The sequence below is a fragment of the Hyla sarda genome, chromosome 11, assembly GCF_029499605.1.
Source record: "Hyla sarda isolate aHylSar1 chromosome 11, aHylSar1.hap1, whole genome shotgun sequence".
NCBI lineage: Eukaryota > Metazoa > Chordata > Amphibia > Anura > Hylidae > Hyla > Hyla sarda.
Window position 1 is genome coordinate 24,599,854 of NC_079199.1, and position 18,712 is coordinate 24,618,565.

The window sequence follows — 18,712 nt, forward strand, 5'->3', positions numbered from 1 at the left end:
TAATTGTGGCAGCCATCCGTGCAAAAAGGGACAACAGGAAGTGCAGGAAGGGACAGGAAGTGCAGCCATCTTAGTTGTCACTTTTTTTTTTAAACAGGACAAAAATGCCATGTGAAAGACTAGAATAACTTAAAAAACTTATTTAAAAATGTATTTGCTCACGTTGTGGAACATTTGTCAAAACCTATGCAGAGGGGAAGTTGACCAGTTGCCCATAGCAACCAGATTGTGTTTTTTACTTTTCAGAGGCCTTTTAAAAAATGAAAGTAGTAATCTGATTGGTTGCTATGGGCAACTGGTCAACTCTTCCTCTACACAGATTTTGATAAGTCTCCCCATTGTCAGGGACGTCCTGTAAATTGAATTAAATGCTACCATTTAATACATTTATAGAAAAGAACACAAAGGACTATAATTAGAATCTGGTCCTGCAAGTTACAATATTAATTGGTTCCAGGATGACCATTATATGTCGAAACCATTGTATGTTGAGAACATAACTCTTGGAAAACCTGGGAATTGGTTCTGAAGCCACCAAAATGTCATCCAAAAATAGGAAAAAGTGAGGATTAAAGAAAAATAAGTAGATAACTAATATAGATAAAGCAAATCCTTACATATAAAAGTAAGAAAGATCTGCTGGGAACTGTAATCACTGTCTATGTAGAGGACAGGAGCTTCTTCAGGGTCCTCTACAGTACAAAGTGTCCTAAAAAAGTAATGGAGCCGCCCTCACCTGGTGTCCAAAGGAGCAGCTAACCCTGGCACAGGTAAAGAGTACAGAACATGTATGGCTGCGTTCACACTGCAGAATCTCCGCTTGCTGAATTCAGCGAGCGGAGATTCCGTCTGGCGGCCACCGCCGAAAATACTTCGGCACTAGGGCCGCGGGGCACTGAGCCGTCACCATTGACGGCTATGCAGTGCTCGCGGAATCCGCACAAAGAATGAACATGTTCTTTCTTTGCGCGAAACAGTTTCAGCGGCAGAATTGTCCGCCGCTGAAATTCCGCAGTGTGAACGGGTCTCGCGGAGACCCATTCACACTAATGGTAAGTTCACACAGCGGAATTCCGCGGGAATTCCGTAGTGTGAACGTACCCTTATACCTCCCTGTACAGTAGGGGGCGCTACCAGACAGGAATTCAGTGCATACGCTTCAGTACTACAGGGGTTTTACCAGTGAATGCCCATTCTGATTGTCAGTTCTTCCGGCCATTGACACGTTTCACAGATCTGGACTGTCCGTAGCATTGTATGTTGAGTCTGGTTACAAGTTACAATTGTCCGGAAAAGACCATTGTATGTTGAAACTATTGTATGTTGAGGCCATTGTAAGTTGAGGGATCACTGTATATATTTTCTGCCATGTGTTATGCTGTAAAGTGTATATAAGAGTGTTATTGCTTTAAGAAATGTTAACATGTGATCACCAGTTGTCATGTGAGTGTAACCCAGTGAGGTATCAGTGACCATGTGACCTGAGGTTGACCTATGTGACCCCATGAGAGTCTACCCTATATAAGCCCTAGATGGAGCCTCTGCTCTCTCTCTTGTAGCTGAGTTGCAGTGCAGTCAAGTCCTAGAGTGTGTCTGGAGTCCATAGGAGGCCTAAAGTCCGTCCTGCAGCCACAAGCCTTCAAGTCTACAAGTAAGCTACAGTCACAGCTTAGTCAGTCTCAAGCCAAGTCAGGTCAGTCACTCATCTATTGTCAAGTCAGATTGGCCCGCACTAAAATTGTCCAAATCTACTGCAAGCCCCAGCAAGCCCTTAAGGTCTCTGAAGTCACTGGTCACCTCCGTGGTCCTGGCTACACTGTATAGACTGTACCATCTGTCACTCAGTAAAGCTACTGTTGTCCGTACTGCTGTCGGAGTCATTATTGCCCCCCGTGCCTAGCCCAGGATCCAGCGGTATACCTTCGGGTGGTATTGAGGATAAACCACACCCTGGAATCACAAATACAAGGGGTTAATGCCATCTGCCCCTAGGGTAATTCCATGTGCCCTGCATCACACCCTTTACCACAAATGTAAACTGTATAACTGGAAATTACAAACCACTTAAAGAAACATAAATTGAGGTGAACTAGATTTCACGCGCTAGTCACTGCCAAATTCTAGTAAGGACAAAAAAAGGGTAAAAATTCTGCCTGATAAGGAGACGCCCTACAGAAGCTCCAAACAATCATCTGCTTGTGACATAACGCCGAGCCGTGACAGTGGAGAATTGTGATGGGCACAAGGGGAAATATTACCATGAATTGAGTAATTGAAGCATGAGATCCTGACACTAGGATGCTCTTTGTTAGGCAGTAAGGACTTGTCAGGACTTTGGATGGACACAGGAACTTCGAATGTCAAATTGAAGATGCATTTTGTCCGTTCAGTTTTACCCTGCAGATACTAGAATCTGAACAAAATACCGAACGTGAACAATAGGAAAATCCTTGTTATCCTTGTCTGTGCATATAGTTAACATAGTCTACCAGTTTTAAGGCAGTTTCAAACGAGTCTAATATAGGCGCATTTTGGTGCCCGTATTAGGGACCAATTTAAGACTTGACGACAAGTCTGATCTCTCTCATCTGTCATGGTTTCAGTTCAGGTATTAGACCAGTGGTCAGGATGGGACACGTGTCCATATACTCCAGCATTGTAATTTGGAGTATGTTTTACTATGTGAACAGAAAGTCTAACTATGGAGATCTTATTGTGAACTACAGAATTACATCAGCATTTATTAAATCCTTCCTGGCATCTCTTAGACATCTCCCCTCCCCATTAAACTCATTTAAAGGAATTGGTAGAGCAGTGATAGAGTAGGTGAGTCCATACAACAATTAGCTGCAGAGATATAAAATTTTCTTGACTCTGACTTTGCATCTTCAGATTTTAACCCCTTTTATTATGAGGACCTGGATCATGTGGTCATCATGCCGACCTCTAGGCCATAGCATAGTTCTTCCCAACCAGGGTGCCTCCAGCTGCTACAAAGCTACATCTCACAGCATGCCTTGACAGCCCCACTAAACTCTGTCTTCCTTGCACTTTTGAAGGGACCAGGTGAGCCGTAATATAGTAGGTGAGTCCATACAATGTTTTGCTCAAGAAATATAACATTTCCTTGGACTTTCTTTCTTTGCTCTTTGTGAAGGAGTTGTGCAGAATCTGCTGTGTTTCCTAAAAGATACAGCTTCACGTGGGGTTTACATTGTCAAAAATTTTTTTTAAAGCAGGAGACAGAGGAGACAGATCAGTTACAAGCAGGAGGCGGGGAGAGCAGTGGGAAGCTGTGTGATGTCCTACTACAGGTACTACCTGTAGGCCCTGTCATTTTGAGTCCCACAGTGACCTGGGGGCTCCCCTGCAGGGACTCCCCTTGTTCGCTTGTTATGTGATATGTGTATCTTAAAGAGCATAGAAAGGATCCTAATGTCTAGATAGTATGCAGGGCCTGTGGAGGACTCAAGGACCTGTGTGAGTAATCCTGTCACATGTTGTGTTATGCAGTTATATGATTTGTTGCAACATGTACTCCCAGAGAGCACCAGTTTTAACCTATGACCCACAGCTTGACCAATGGGCTATAGTCCAGCCCCCTCACTATATAAAGGGGCAGCCATCTTAATTCAGTCTCTTTGCTACCAACTCTCTTTGAGTTATGTGCTCTTAGCTACAACATTTAAGTCTTTGCTGAAGCAGCTACCAGAGAATCTCAAGACAAGTGTTCAGCATCTGGAGTACCACAAAGCTACAACTCTCCAGTAAGTCTACAGGTCTATGTCAGCTGTCATGGAAGTTAGTCAAGTCCAGCACATAGTCAAGTCAAGTCTAATAACAGTCAAGTCTAAATTACAAGTCAAAGTCAAGTGTATTACAAGTATTGGTCCAGCAATCTGCGAGGTCCTCTGGGTGCTGGTAACATCTCTGGGAATTCTGGCCTTAGCTGTGAAGATAATTACACCTGTCTTCTATTCAGTAAAGCCTCTGTTTGCCCTCAACTGGTTGTGGACTCTTTATTCACTACTAGCCCATGGGATAGCAGAGAATCCAGGCGTCTGGTGTTCCGGAACCCGAAAACCACATTGGGGTCACGAACACATAGGGGTTAATACCACCAGACCCCCGGGGTTAATAGCATCTGAACCCACCATTCATCACTGCAACACCCGTGGCCCTGCCACTCACCCCAGTGGCACACCACAGGTGCATCTCATAGAAATATACTAAGACGCTCTGCCCTCCCTGATTCTGGCATCATTGGAAACATGGGTTGCATTGGAAGAACCATCTCACTGGGCAGTGGTTCCCAACCTTTTTTTTTTACTCGAGTACCCCTTGGCAGCCCATTTCTAAAAATTGTACCCACCTCCCCTCTATATTAGCAACATGTTTGTACTCAATAAAGTTGTTATTTCAAATGTATATGTTTTTCTTTAATCCATATACTCTCCCCAGGCCCCTGACTTGTAAGTAACATCTCCTCTTATCAGAGTCAAATTTTCCTTTTCTTGACTCTTTGGCCTAGACTACCATAAATATTTCTCCTGGCCAAGATTTGTCTTCACATCCAATGTCAACATTTAAAGCTTCTTTCTCTAGCACAATATCACCTCTTTACAAACTCCCCATGTAACATAGTAACAAAGTTCGTAAGGTTGAAAAAAGACTAGAGTCCATCTAGTTCAACCTATATCCCTAATGAGTCCCTACTGAGTTGATCCAGGGGAAGGCAAAAAAAAAAAAAAATCACACTAGAGGTAAAAATTCCTTCCTGACTCCAAATATGGCATCAGACTAAATCTCTGGATCAACATGCTGTCCCTAAATATCTAGTATACATAACCATCAATGTTATTCTCCAAAAATTTATCCAGACGCCTTTTGAACTCTTTTACAGAGTTCACCATGACCACCTCCTCCGGGAGAGAATTCCACAGTCTCACTGCTCTTACAGTAAAGAACCCCCGTCTGTGCTGGTGTGGAAACCTTCTTTCCTCTAGATGTAGAGGATGCCCCCTTGTTATAGATACAGTCCTGGGTATAAATAGATCATGGGAGAGATCTCTGTACTGTCCCCTGATATATTTATACATAGTTATTAGGTCTCCCCTAAGCCTTCTTTTTTCAAAACTAAATAACCCTAATTCTTATCTTTCTGGGTACTGTAGTCCTCCCATTCCCCGTATTACCCTGGTTGCCCGTCTTTGAATCCTCTCCAGCTCCACTATATCTTTCTTGTACACTGGTGCCCAGTACTGTACACAGTATTCTATGTGTGGTCTGACTAGTGCTTTGTACAGCGGAGAATTATTATCTATGCCCCTATTAATGCCCCCCCATGATTTTATTTGCCTTGGCAACAGCTGCCTGACACTGGTCACTACAGCTAAATTTACTATTAACTAAGATTCCTAAGTCCTTTTCCACATCAGTCATCCCAAGTGTTCTCCCATTTAATATATAATATATATAATAATGTGTATTTCCCCACACAGTAATAGTACCCCATCTGTGCCCCCACATAGTAGTAGGCAGCCCTCATACACTAATAGGTCTCCTCTGTGCCCCCATAGTGTTATAAACCCTTACACTACCCCGCTTCAGTGCTTCAATGCTCTTCAAAGCACCAAAGCTGACGCAGTAGATATCGTCCACAGCAGCCTAGTCCCCACGCTTCTCCTTCGCTGCCCCCCTGCTCTGCTCCAAGGGGCAGCAACGTTAGCTATTATCAGCAGCCACTGCTCACTTTGGAACGGTAACCAAAGGCTGGAGCCACCATTATAGATTTTTTTTCACCTACCCTCAGGAGAACTGCTAGTACCCCTGAGGATACACACATCCCCAGGTTGGGAATAGCTGTCATAAAGGTGATAAGAAGTCAATGTAGCAGGTGCCCACAAATGGCTTAGTATACACAAAAAAGTTTATATTCTGTGATGTCCCAGTACAGGATATCATTCCACAGTCCTATCAGCTTGAGTCCCTGTACGTCCTCAGGGCTCACCTGCAGTGTTCCCTTAGTGTTACATTATAATGTAATTAGTTGTACATAAAATGTAAAGGACCTTTGATATGGTCACATTGTTATTAGTCACATGATAACGGTTGTCACATGTTATAGTCACATGTTTTGTTACCCAGAGAGCACCAGGTGACCAGATGACCCGCAGCTAGCCTATGGGCTCCGTGCACAGCCCCCTTTATAAAGGAAGGGAGGAGCTGCAATCGCTCTCTTTGATCATTCATTGCTCTTCTCTGCTGAGGTCAAGTCCAGTCCTTACGTCTCAGATCCAGTGTCCAGCACATCTGGAGGCCTCAAGCCTAAATTACAGCCACAAGTCAGTAAGTCAAGTCATCCCTGTCTGCTGTCACTATCTTCAGTCAAGTCATCTCTGTCTGCTGTCACTGTCTTCAGTCAAGTCAAATCAGTTATAATCAGCGTGGTTGTCCTAAAGTCTGTCAAAGTCACTGCAAGTCCCAGCAAGCTGCAAGGTCCCCTGTGTTACTGGTCACCTCTCTGGGATCCTGGCCTAGCTGTAAAGACTGTACCATCTGTCTACCACAATAAAAGCTACCGTTAACCCTGACCTGGCCTTGGACTATTATTTGCCCTGCCTAAACTAGGACTAGCAGTGCTACCGTTCGGGTGGTTCTCAGCTAAAACGACGCCCTGGTGTCACGAAAACGAAGGGGTTAACAACACCAGCCCCTGGGCTACAACACCTGCCCCATACTCCTGACTTCACACCCCGTGGCTTCGCCACAATTATTTTCTAATAATCTATGCTGTGCTGTATAGGACAAGAGTGCCTTTGCAACAGGAAATAACCTATAGCCACGGTGGTAGGAACTAGAGAACAAATTACTTCTAGTTAACGTAAATGGGTTAAATGGAACAGTATCTTTTGGCTAGAAGGGTTCTCCTAAAATAGGATAAACACAGGTATCTTCAGGGGAACCTGGCAGCAAGTGTTCAGTTCCCCTGCAGTATGTAGTTTACACATTGCATTGTGCCCATCAGTGGGCTTTCCATTTAAAGGGGTACTCCGGTGCTTAGACATCTTATCCCCTATCCAAAGGATAGGGGATAAGATGCCTGATCGCGGGAGTCCCGCCGCAGGGGACCCCCGTGATCTTGCACGCTGCACCCCGTTTAAAATCAGTCCCCGGAGTGTGTTCGCTCCGGGTCTGATTACTGTCGATCAAGGGGTCGGAGCGTTGTGATGTCAAGGCTCCGCCCCCTCAATGCAAGCCTATGGGAGGGGGCGTGTCACGCCCCCTCCCATAGGCTTGCATTGAGGGGGCGGAGCGTGAGGTCACACGGGGCGGAGCCCTGACGTCACAACGCTCCGGCTCCGTGATCGACAGTAATCAGACCCGGAGCGAACACACTCCGGGAACTGATTTTAAACCGGGTGCGGCATGCAAGATCACGGGGCTCCCCAGCGCCGGGACCCCCGCGATCAGGCATCTTATCCCCTATCCTTTGGATAGGGGATAAGATGTCTAAGTGCCGGTGTACCCCTTTAAGAATTTTGACGCTTGGATGCTGTTTTTTTTTTTAACTATTGTCCTTCCTGGTTTGATGCAGGAGTTTCACCAGAAAATCCCCTAAACATTCCAAATGGACATAAATAGGGTAAATTTTATTTTTGATCTTAACTAGGTTTTCAGGTCCTATTTACAGTGGTGTGAATAAGTATTTGCCCCCTTCCTGATCTCCCGAATGACTGCATATTTCTCATGCTGAACAGTTTCTCATCTTTAAAAGATCTTTTATGTACATTTAGAATAATCTCATTAATAATGCAGAGTGAGATAGGAAATAGCAAGGCTTCTTGTCTGCCAAGCTGTTCTTTTTTCCTTCCTTTTCTCACAATGTCAATCCATGGATGAGTTAGACAGGCTGGTAACTCGGGAAGCATAACTTAACAGCTCCAACTTTCAAGGGGCTTGGTAAGGCGGTGCTCCCTAGGCACCTGTCCACAGATTACTTAGGGTAAAGAAGCATTCTGGGAAATATTTTTGTGTATATTGTACAGCATGGATTCTTATTAGATATGAAAGTAAAGGTTCTTGTGTATGCCTTTTGCTGACGTGGCAGGCATGGGATAAGCTTCATTTTGCTTTGCATATGCACAATGGGGAAGATTTATCAAAACCTGTGTAGAGGAAGAGTGGGGCAGTTGCTCATAGCAACCAATCAGATAGCTTCTTTCCTTTTTTACAGGCCTCTTTAAAAATGAAAGAAGCGAGCTGATTGGTTGCTATGGGCAACTGCACCACTCTTCCTCTACACAGGTTTTGATAAATCTCCCCCAATGATTACCATAAATCTGGCTGGCTGAGGATCAGGTGTTTGATCACTGCAGCTGGTCACCTAATTAAGCTTCTAGCGATATGACCTATAATCATAAATTAGGTGTTTTTGGAAAACTTTAAGTCTTTAGGCTTTGTACTGCATTTTCACCCATTTTTACAGCATTTTGGCTATTTTTGCTCCGATTTTCCAAAATTGTGGTAAAAAGAAAACATTTTTAACTGTGATTATGAACACTTCATCAACAACACAGACCAAAGCGAACACAGAAGAGGTGTATACCTACTATCGTGATCCCATAGAGATAGCAGATGGAGCTGGGAAGGGATCTGGTAGGTGGCATCATCCTATAGTTCACAAGAAGACAGAACCCAATACTGACATCCTTTGACTCACATTAAGCACTGTAACTTTTGCTTTACTTTTATTTAATTTTTTTGAGAGTTCGACTGGTGATCACATGACTCAGTTACAGTAATAAAAACCCAAATGCAGCTGTGCTGGAATAAAAAATCAGAAAAATTAGACCTTTTTAATTTTTTTCCCTAAATTGTGAACAGCGCCCATCTCCTTACTCACATGGTTAACGTTGGTAGGCAATGGATAGCGTACTGGGATTGTAGTGATGTGAACACTTTAAACACACCTCACTGGTAGTCCATTTTGTACCAGAATGTATACCCGCCGTTCAGCCAATTCTCATCGAATTTTATTCCCTAAATAACCCAAAATATCTATTTACAGTACATTCTTAAGAAGTGCCACAAAACTTGGCACTTATGGGTTCAGCTTGGCATAGTCTTAAGATGCTTTTAGTGCTTATTTCTAAGCTGTCTAAAATATAAGATTTTTTTTTTAAAGGGGACCTCTCACAGACTTGATGCTGCCCAAACCACAAGCAGCGTGAAACTGGGGCAGTCTTCTCTTAGGACAATGACATACGATTCACTCTGTGTGGTTTCAGAAAAATTATAGTTATAACACTTTTTTGTTTTACAAATACAACCACGAACAAGCATATTACTGGCAAAATAATAGGTAAGGCAATGAAGAAAGAAAAGAAGTCCGCAAATAGGCCTTGGTTGGGCATTAATCCCTTTTTGTATTGAAACATAGGCTTAGCAGAGATATAAGGCCGAAATATTTTATTCCATTTTGTACCAAAGAAGTAATCTCTAGTTAGGAGAATTCGAGTAAAAGAAAGCACACAGTACAGAGTTATAGAAGGGAGGTAGAGGAGAAACTGAACATAAGGGAGGAGATGGAAGAGGAAATAAAGATAGGCAGCTAGAAAGGTAGAAGAGGTAGAATGGGGGGGGGGGGGGGGGGGCAGGGGGAGTATAGGGGGAGGGAACTGTCCAAAGCAGGAGCAGATCCCCATAGCAAACCTCTGCTGACACCTCTGTTAGTGTCAGGAACTGACCGGAGCAGGAGAGAACTATGGTCAGACTAGAAAGAACTACACAACTTCCTCTGCAGCATACAGCAGCTGATAAGTACTGGAAAGCAATTTACAAATCTGTATAACTTTCTGCCACCAGTTGATTGTACCCCTTTAATCCTGCTATAATCCTGTGTACTGGGTGTAGTACAGGTGAACCGGCTGTCAGATTCCCTTTAAAGAAAAGTAAGAAAAGAGCATTGTCATTTTCTTTTCCTTTAATCAGAAACGCATTACCGTATTTTTAGTTATATAAGACGCACCTAATTTTATAGGATAAGAATCTAGAAAATAAAGATTCTGAACCAAATACAATGTAAAGTATAGGACAGTGATCTTCAACTTGCGGACCTTCAGATGTTGCAACACTACAACTCCCAGCATGCCCGGACAGCCGTTGGCTGTCTGGGCATGCTGGGAGTTGTAGTTTTGCTACATCTGGAGGTCCGCACGTTGAAGACCACTGGTATAGGAGGTAATACTAACATGTCCCTGCCGCTCCGGACCTGTCACCGCTCGTCACCGTTACCCTGGATGTCGCCCTCCATCGCTGTCGCCGCGTCCCCGGGGTGTCCCCGTCACTCCGGAACGTCTCTGCTGCCTGGTATCCTCGCTCTCCATCGCCGCCATGACGTCGCTATACACGCCGCTCCTATTGGATGACGGGACGGCGTGCGCGACGACGCGATGACATTGAAGGAGAGCGACGGCCATGCAGGGGACCCGGCCCGGAGCAGACACCAAGGAGGCAGGTAAGGTCCCTCCCAGTGTCCTGTAAGCTGTTCGGGACGCTGCGATTTCACCGCGGCGGTCCTGAAACAGCCCGACTAAGCAGCCAGGTTAGTGTTATTCTCGCTTCAGACGCGGCGGTCAGCTTTGATCGCCGCGTCTGAAGGGTTAATACAGGGCATCACCGCGATCGGTGATGTCCTGTATTAGCCGCGGGTCCCGGCCGTTGATGGCCACAGGGACCGCCGCGATAGAACAGGTATGTTCCTGCTCCTCCCCGGAGCGCTCGCGGCGTTCTCCTCTCTGCAGCGCCCGGTCAGACCCGCTGACCGGGAGCGCTGCACTGACATTCGCGATGGGGATGTGATTCACAAAGCGGGACGCGCTCGCTCGCGAAGCGCATCCCAAGCCACTTACCCGTCCCGGTCCCCGGCTGTCATGTTCTGGCGCGCGCGGCTCCGCTCTCTAGGGCGCGCCAGCGCTCTAAGGTTTAAAGGGCCAGTGCACCAGTGATTGGTGCCTGGCCCAATCAGTCTAATTAGCTTCCACCTGCTCCCTGTCCATATAACCTCACTTCCCCTGCACTCCCTTGCCGGATCTTGTTGCCTTGTGCCAGTGAAAGCGTTTAGTGTTGTCCAAAGCCTGTGTTCCAGATCTCCTGCTATCCTCATTGACTACGAACCTTGCCGCCTGCCCCGACCTTCTGCTACGTCTGACCTTGCTTCTGCCTAGTCCTTCTGTCCCACGCCTTCTCAGCAGTCAGCGAGGTTGAGCCGTTGCCGGTGGATACGACCTGGTTGCTACCGCCGCAGCAAGACCATCCTGCTTTGCGGCGGGCTCTGGTGAAAACCAGTAGCAACCCTAGAACCGGTCCACCGGCACGGTCCACGCCAATCCCTCGCTGACACAGAGGATCCACATCCAGCCTGCCGAATCGTAACAAGGTATTTGCTGTCTAAGACGCACCAACTTTTCCCCCCCAGTTTGGGGGGGGAAGAAAAAGTGCGTCTTATACGGCGAAAAATACGGTACTTCATGAGGACAGATAAAATCTTTGAGCCAAAAAAAAAATATCATGATAATTTATTGGGGCACCGTAGAAAGACCTGGTTTTCTATATATCACATGGTTGTATTCCACGTTGGATCTTGTTAGGTTTACCGGGAAGCTGTGTGTTTCCTAACCAGGGTGCCTCCAGCTGTTGCAAAACTACAACTCCCAGAAGTGTGATCAATTAGTTTTCAAAAATTTGACTCTATAGCTAAATTTTTCAAACCAAAGTGCCTCCAGCTGTTGCAACACTACAATTCCCATCATGCCCGGACAGCCACCGGCTCTGCCTTTAGGCAAAATAGGCAGCCTCCTAGAGCGTCCTATTGCCCGTTGCAAGAAAGTTAGACAACCAGCATCTGAACCACTCTCTAAGCCAGCAGCAGCCCCCACCCCCTCCCCACCCATGTACCATAACCTTCTGTATAGTGAAGTTCTTGATGCAGCCTACAAGAGGAGCGCATCGCCTCCAAACATACTCAACCCCCCGTGACAGTGAGCAGTGATGGCGCTCCTGAGCAATCAGGTCTGTCTGCCTCAGAGGAGTATAATATTAATTAAACCGCACGGTCAATGGCGTACATGTAAAAAAAAATCCAAAGTTCAAAATTTTGTATTTTTGGTCGCTTTGTATACCCTAAAAAAATTGTATAAAAGGCGGTCAAAAAGTCCCATCAAAACAATAAATGGTACTGATGAAAACTTCAGATCATGGCGCATATTTATTTCATACAAATAGTTATAATTTTTTTTTTTTTAAAGAAGTAAAACAAAATTAAACCTATATGAGTTGGTATCATTTTAATCAAATGGACTTACAGAATAAAGATAAGGTGTCATTTCTACCGAAAAGTGTAGAATCAGAAGCTCCAAAAAGTTATAAAATAGCATTTTTTTATTTTACATTTTGCCCCACATAGATTTATTTTTTTTTGGTCTCGCCATAGATTTTGTGGTAAAATGATTGATATAATTACAAAGTACAATTTGTGGCTTAAAAAACAGCCCTCATATGGGTCTGTAGGTGGAAAATTGAAAGCGTTATGATTTGTAGAAGGTGAGGTAGAAAATACAAAAGTGCAAAAATGAAAAAACCCTGTGTCCTGAAGGGGTTATACACCTTATTGACCTCAACTTTAAATCCCAAAAGAGATTTGTTACTCAAAGTAATCCAAAGACTTTTGATGACACCATTTTTTAGCAGTCTAATTTTTATTTTATTTTTATTTAATTATATATATATATTTATAATTTTTTATATATATATAAGTTTAATTAAAAAGACACAAGATTCCTTGGGAACCTATTTCGAGAGCATTTCTTCTGGGAAAAGTGCTGGCATGCCTGGGGCAGTTTGCCAGCGAATCCCCTGTATAACTAATGGCAGGACTCAGCAAGGGAAAGCTTTATTTATTGTCAAGTCGGAGGACAAATCGATGCCCCTGGAGCCGAAGGCCCCCCCGAAGACTATTGACTAATTTGAAACCCATAATAATTTTGCTGAACACTGTATAAAGGCTTGTTTATCACAAAGAAGTATAAATAGAACAGGATACGGCACATGATAGGGCTTTCCTTGCAGAGAGTTTTTTTTAGTGGGGGAGATTTATTATAACTTTCACGTCTGTTTTTTGGTGTAATTTTTTTGCGTACATGTATTATTTGTGACAAAAAGAAACCTCTAGATCATGGGTGTCAAACATGCGGTCCACAATGAATATCTTTGCGGCCCGGCAAAGATATTCATTGCTCTGGTCAGGGCAGGGTCATCATTGGTGCTCCTGGAGCGCCTTCTCTGGGCCCCATGCCCGCATGGGGCCCCCATAACATTCAGGGCATCCCTGTGTCCTGAAAAATCTATTCAGGACACAAGGGTGCCCCGGTTACCTTTCTGCAGCCCCGTGTTAACTTTAAAAACATCATTGACGTCCCGTGCGTGCGCCCATAGGAGAAGAACAGAGCGGAGCGGAGCAGTGAGGAGGACGTGCGGTAATGGTAAGTCACCACTCCCCAGCACTTCATCTTTGGTGTTCCGACCACCGCTCCTCCGGTCCCGGGACCTACTGCTATGGCCCATAGGCCATAGCAGTAGATCGTGACCCCAGACCGGAGGAGTGGTGGTCGGAACACTGAAGTGGGGCAGTAAACAGGCATACAGTGTGGGGGGGAACTATACGGCACCTAATGTGGGGGAACTATACTGCACCTATTGTGGGGGAACTATGCTGCACCTAATGTGGGGGAACTATACTGTACCTAATGTGGAGGAACTGTACTGCACCTAATGTGGAGGAACTATACTGCACCTAATGTGGAGGAACTGTACTGCACCTAATGTGGGGGAACTGTACTGCCAACCTAATGTGGGGGAACTATACTGCCAACCTAATGTGGGGGAACTATACTGCACCTAATGTGGGGGAACTATACAGCCAACCTAATGTGGGGGACCTATACTGCCAACCTAATGTGGGAGAACTGTACTGCACCTAATGTGGGGGAACTATACAGCCAACCTAATGTGGGGGACCTATACTGCCAACCTAATGTGGGGGAACTGTACTGCACCTAATGTGGGGAACTATACTGCCAACCGAATGTGGGGGAACTATACTGCCAACCGAATGTGGGGGAACTATACTGCCAACCGAATGTGGGGGAACTATACTGCACCGAATGTGGGGAACTATACTGCCAACCTGATGTGGGGAACTATACTCCACCTAATGTGGGGAACTATACTGCCAACCTAATGTGGGGAACTATACTGCCAACCTAATGTGGGGAACTATACTGCCAACCTAATGTGGGAGAACTGTACTGCCAACCTAATGTGGGGGAACTGTACTGCCAACCTAATGTGGGGGAACTGTACTGCCAACCTAATGTGGGGAACTGTACTGCACCTAATGTGGGGGAACTGTACTGCACCTAATGTGGGGGAACTGTCTTCACCTAATGTGGGGGAACTGTACTGCACCTAATGTGGGAGAGCTATACTGCACCCAATGTGGGGGAGGTATACTGCACCAAATATGGGGGAGGTATACTGCACCAAATGTGGGGAACTATATGGGACCTAATGTGGGGGAACTATACTGCACCTAAAGTGGGGGAACTGTACTGCACAGTCTTGTGCAGAGGGGCAGGGTTTTGCGCAGGGGGGCATAGGGTCTTGTGCAAAGGGGGCATGGAATGTTGTACAAAAGGGGCATGGGGTCTTGTGTAGGGTGGCCGCGACGCCATTTTTTTGTTTTCTGTTATTTTGAAAGTGTAAATGATGGAAATAAAATCTAACTTTTGTTGACATATTATAAGAATGTCTAATCTGTAATGTGATGCCTTTTGGAGATTTTTTCCATCTTTCCTTGGCTTCTTTATGCACATTAATACAAATGTTTACCTGTGGTGCCTAAACTTTTGATCCCCACTGTATATTATAAATTTTAACCCTTAGCAAATGTAAAGTTCCCTGGAACCAATGGCTAGATTATATATATATATATGATTGGAAAAATGTTGCAGCACTCCCAGGTCGAGTGAAAAAAGTAGCTTTATTCCATCAAGCAAATAAAGTGCAACGTTTCGGCTGCCATGCAGCCGAAACGTTGCACTTTATTTGCTTGATGGAATAAAGTGACTTTCTTCACTCTACCTGGGAGTGCTGCAACATTTTTCCAATCCTGTATTACCCAGTCCTTGACCTGGACAGTTTGGTTGCTGGCACCCGTGATTTTTCTTTTGTGTGTGTATAATATATATATATATATAAATATATATATATACATATATATATACATATATATATATATATATATATTAACCTTATGTTGACTTTTGTATATTGAACGTTGTGTAACAGTGACACGCCACAAAAATCAACATAAGGTTACTTATCTCTGGACTTCTAGGGATTAAAAAGGCAAGTTATGCAACCGGAATTATGTCACCTGACTCCTTGCAGGACAATATTTTCACAAGCATCAAGTGGCACAAGTTTTTTCTTGTTTCCTAATATCATAAGAAAAAATAACCAATTGCTTACATGCCTGGGAAATCTGTTATCATGGGACTGAATATCTGGGGTTGCTCTGATATTAGTGCGGAGAAGAGCCAGAGAGCACTAGGTCAGCGTACATGATGTATTCATTCTGTACAATGTATGAATACTGTTAACATACAGAAATATGCACGTCCACTGCCACGGAGGCAGAATGATCGGAGAGCGAGACTCATTCCTCATCCTGGCCTAATAGTATTTATTTTTAGATGACAAGTCTCCGAGTACCTGGATTTGTTACAGAGCACAATCCCATGGAGTACAGTGTACACAGAACGGAAAGATCAGACTGTTCTCAGATGTGCTGAGGATTCCGAGCTACTTTAGGTTATGTTATTCTATTTTACAGGAAAAAAAAAAAAAGATTGACCCTGCCTGGGTTTATTTGCAAATATAGCTTCTTCACGCAATAGAAGAACTAAAGATCAAATCAAGATATTAGGCATAAATATTATTATTGGCGGAGAGGGGATATGCTAGAAACTTGTATATACATAAAGGGAATCAACATGGTAAAGGAGGAGAGGAGATTTAAAAGAATAAACACTACCACAAGAGGACATAAGGTTTCTGCAGTAATATCAGGAAGTATTACTTTACTGAGAGAGTAGTGGATGCATGGAATAGCCTTCCTGCAGAAGTGGTAGCTGCAAATACAGTGAAGGAGTTTAAAATATGGGATAGGCATAAGGCTATCCTTCATATAGAATAGAGATAGGTATAAGGCTATCCTTTATATAAGATAGGGATCGGCATAAGGCAATCCTTTATATAAGATAGGGATAGGCATGAGGCTATCCTTCATATAGAATAGAGATAGGTATAAGGCTATCCTTCATATAAGATAGGGATCGGCATAAGGCAATCCATTATATAAGATAGGGATAGGCATAAGGTAATCCTTTATATAAGATAGAGATAGGCATAAGGCTATCCTTCAGATAAGACAGGGATAGGCATAAGGCTATCCTTCATATAAGGTAGGGGACGGCATACGGCTATCCTTCATATCAGGTAGAGATATGCATAAGGCTATCCTTTATATAAAAGATAGGGGAAGGAATAAGACCATCCTTCATATCAGATAGAGATAGGTATAAGGCTATCCTTCATATAAGATAGAGATAGGTATAAGGCTATCCTTCATATAAGATAGAGATAGGTATAAGGCTATCCTTCATATCAGATAGAGATAGGTATAAGGCTATCCTTCATATCAGATAGGGATAGGTATAAGGCTATCCTTCATATAAGATAGAGATAGTTATAAGGCTATCCTTCATATCAGATAGGGATAGGTATAAGGCTATCCTTCATATAAGATAGAGATAGTTATAAGGCTATCCTTCATATCAGATAGAGATAGGTATAAGGCTATCCTTCATATAAGATAGGGATAGGCATAAGGCTTTTCTTCATATAAGATAGGGGAAGGCATAAGGCTATCCTTCATATAAGACAGGGATAGGCATGTCCGAGCATGCTGGGATTAGTAGTCTTGCAACAGCTGGAGGCACACTGTTAGGAGAACGCTGGTGTAAATACTAATAAATGCATTAAAAGAAAATCTTTACTCCTTGATATTACCAATCATCTAAGGTATGAAGGGACAGTAAGACTGGAATTGCAAGGACCTCAGGGAATTATGACCTATTTCCTGCATCTGCACAGAGGAAATCCCAATGATTCTTCTTTCAGTAAACAGGGGTTATGTCGGCTCATTCCGCTACCACTGCATAGCACGCCGGAGATAGCACTGCGGAAATATTCCATCTGTAACATCTCACACTACTGATCCTCATAGTAACCATGTACAGTACATTTATCTTACATTCTTTATTCAGTTTACTTTTCTTCTATACCTGAGCCAAGACACAGAAACATATCTCGGTCTCCGTTCTATACTTGAAAATGTCACTAAAACTATAACATCATTGTCTGATAGAGAAGAAAGAGGCCACAAAGGGTTCCTCTCGCTTTGGAAAAACCTGCAAATGAAACGCATAGCACACAATGGGAATAAAAAAAAAAATTTTTTTTTGTAAGAGACGAGGAACGTGCTCTCGAATCACCCAAAGTGCAAGAAAAAGTGCAAACGTGTTACACTAAAAAAATTGTGCACAAAGGATGCGGTCTATCGCAAGCCCTTCTCCAACAGGAGAGAGGCCCCCCAACAAACCAAACCCTTCGCCTCTGGACCAAAAGGCACCTGCGAGGCTCTAGGTTCGATGTCCCTTTTCACCGAAGCTACTAAGGGACCACAAATGCGTTCGGCATCCCCCCGTCCGGTAAACATGGGTGGACATTTGGCAAATATCGGGCACCGGCAGAACTTGCAAGCACTAGGACATGCGCCATCATAGACGGCAATGCATTTGCGAGAGAATTCCGACAAAAACAATTGACAAGTCCGTTCTTTCAGAGGAGGCTGAAATCGGGATTTCCATGGCAGATGTTTCCTCTGCAGAAATTCTGACGTGTGCACAGTACAGCAGAATCCTATTGAAAACAATAGGACTCTGCTGCAACAAAGTGGCATTTGTTTTGTTGATTACCGCTTAAAAAATTCGGTTGTGTGAACATGACCTCAAAGAGTATCTTCACTCCCCAGCATGCAGTGATCACTATTCAGCTTCTTTAAACAGCACCACAGACACATAATGGGGCCTCAGAACGGAGATCGCTACTACCTGCTTGTCTCCTGATTGGTGAGACTTTATCAAAACTTTTGAGAGGTCTCTAATGTCAATTTTTTTTTTTTTTTTATGACGGGTACGCTTGAAAAATAGTATTAAAATGACTGGTGGGAAAAGTGTAACACTTAGGATACCGTCACATATGTCCGGCAATCCGGCTCAGTTTTCATCCGGTGCTGTAAAAACGCACCAGAGGGAAAATGATGATCTAGCTCAGTGGTCCCCAAACTGTGGCCCTCCACATGTTGCAAAACTACAATTCCCAGGATGCCTGGACAGCCGTTGGCTGTCCAGGCATGCTGGGAATTGTAGTTTTGCAACATCTGGAGGGCCACAGTTTGGGGACCACTGATCTAACTGATCCCTTTCATTTGAATGGGACAGTTCAGATTTACAGGCACCTCAATCGG

The 18,712-nt window shown here is 44.0% G+C and overlaps 1 protein-coding gene across 1 annotated transcript in view; it reads right to left on the minus strand.

Moving 5' to 3' along the window:
- TYRO3 (TYRO3 protein tyrosine kinase) overlaps positions 1–18,712 on the minus strand; it is a 186,608-nt gene that overhangs the window by 53,822 nt on the left and 114,074 nt on the right. The gene's annotated exons all lie outside the window — the stretch shown is intronic.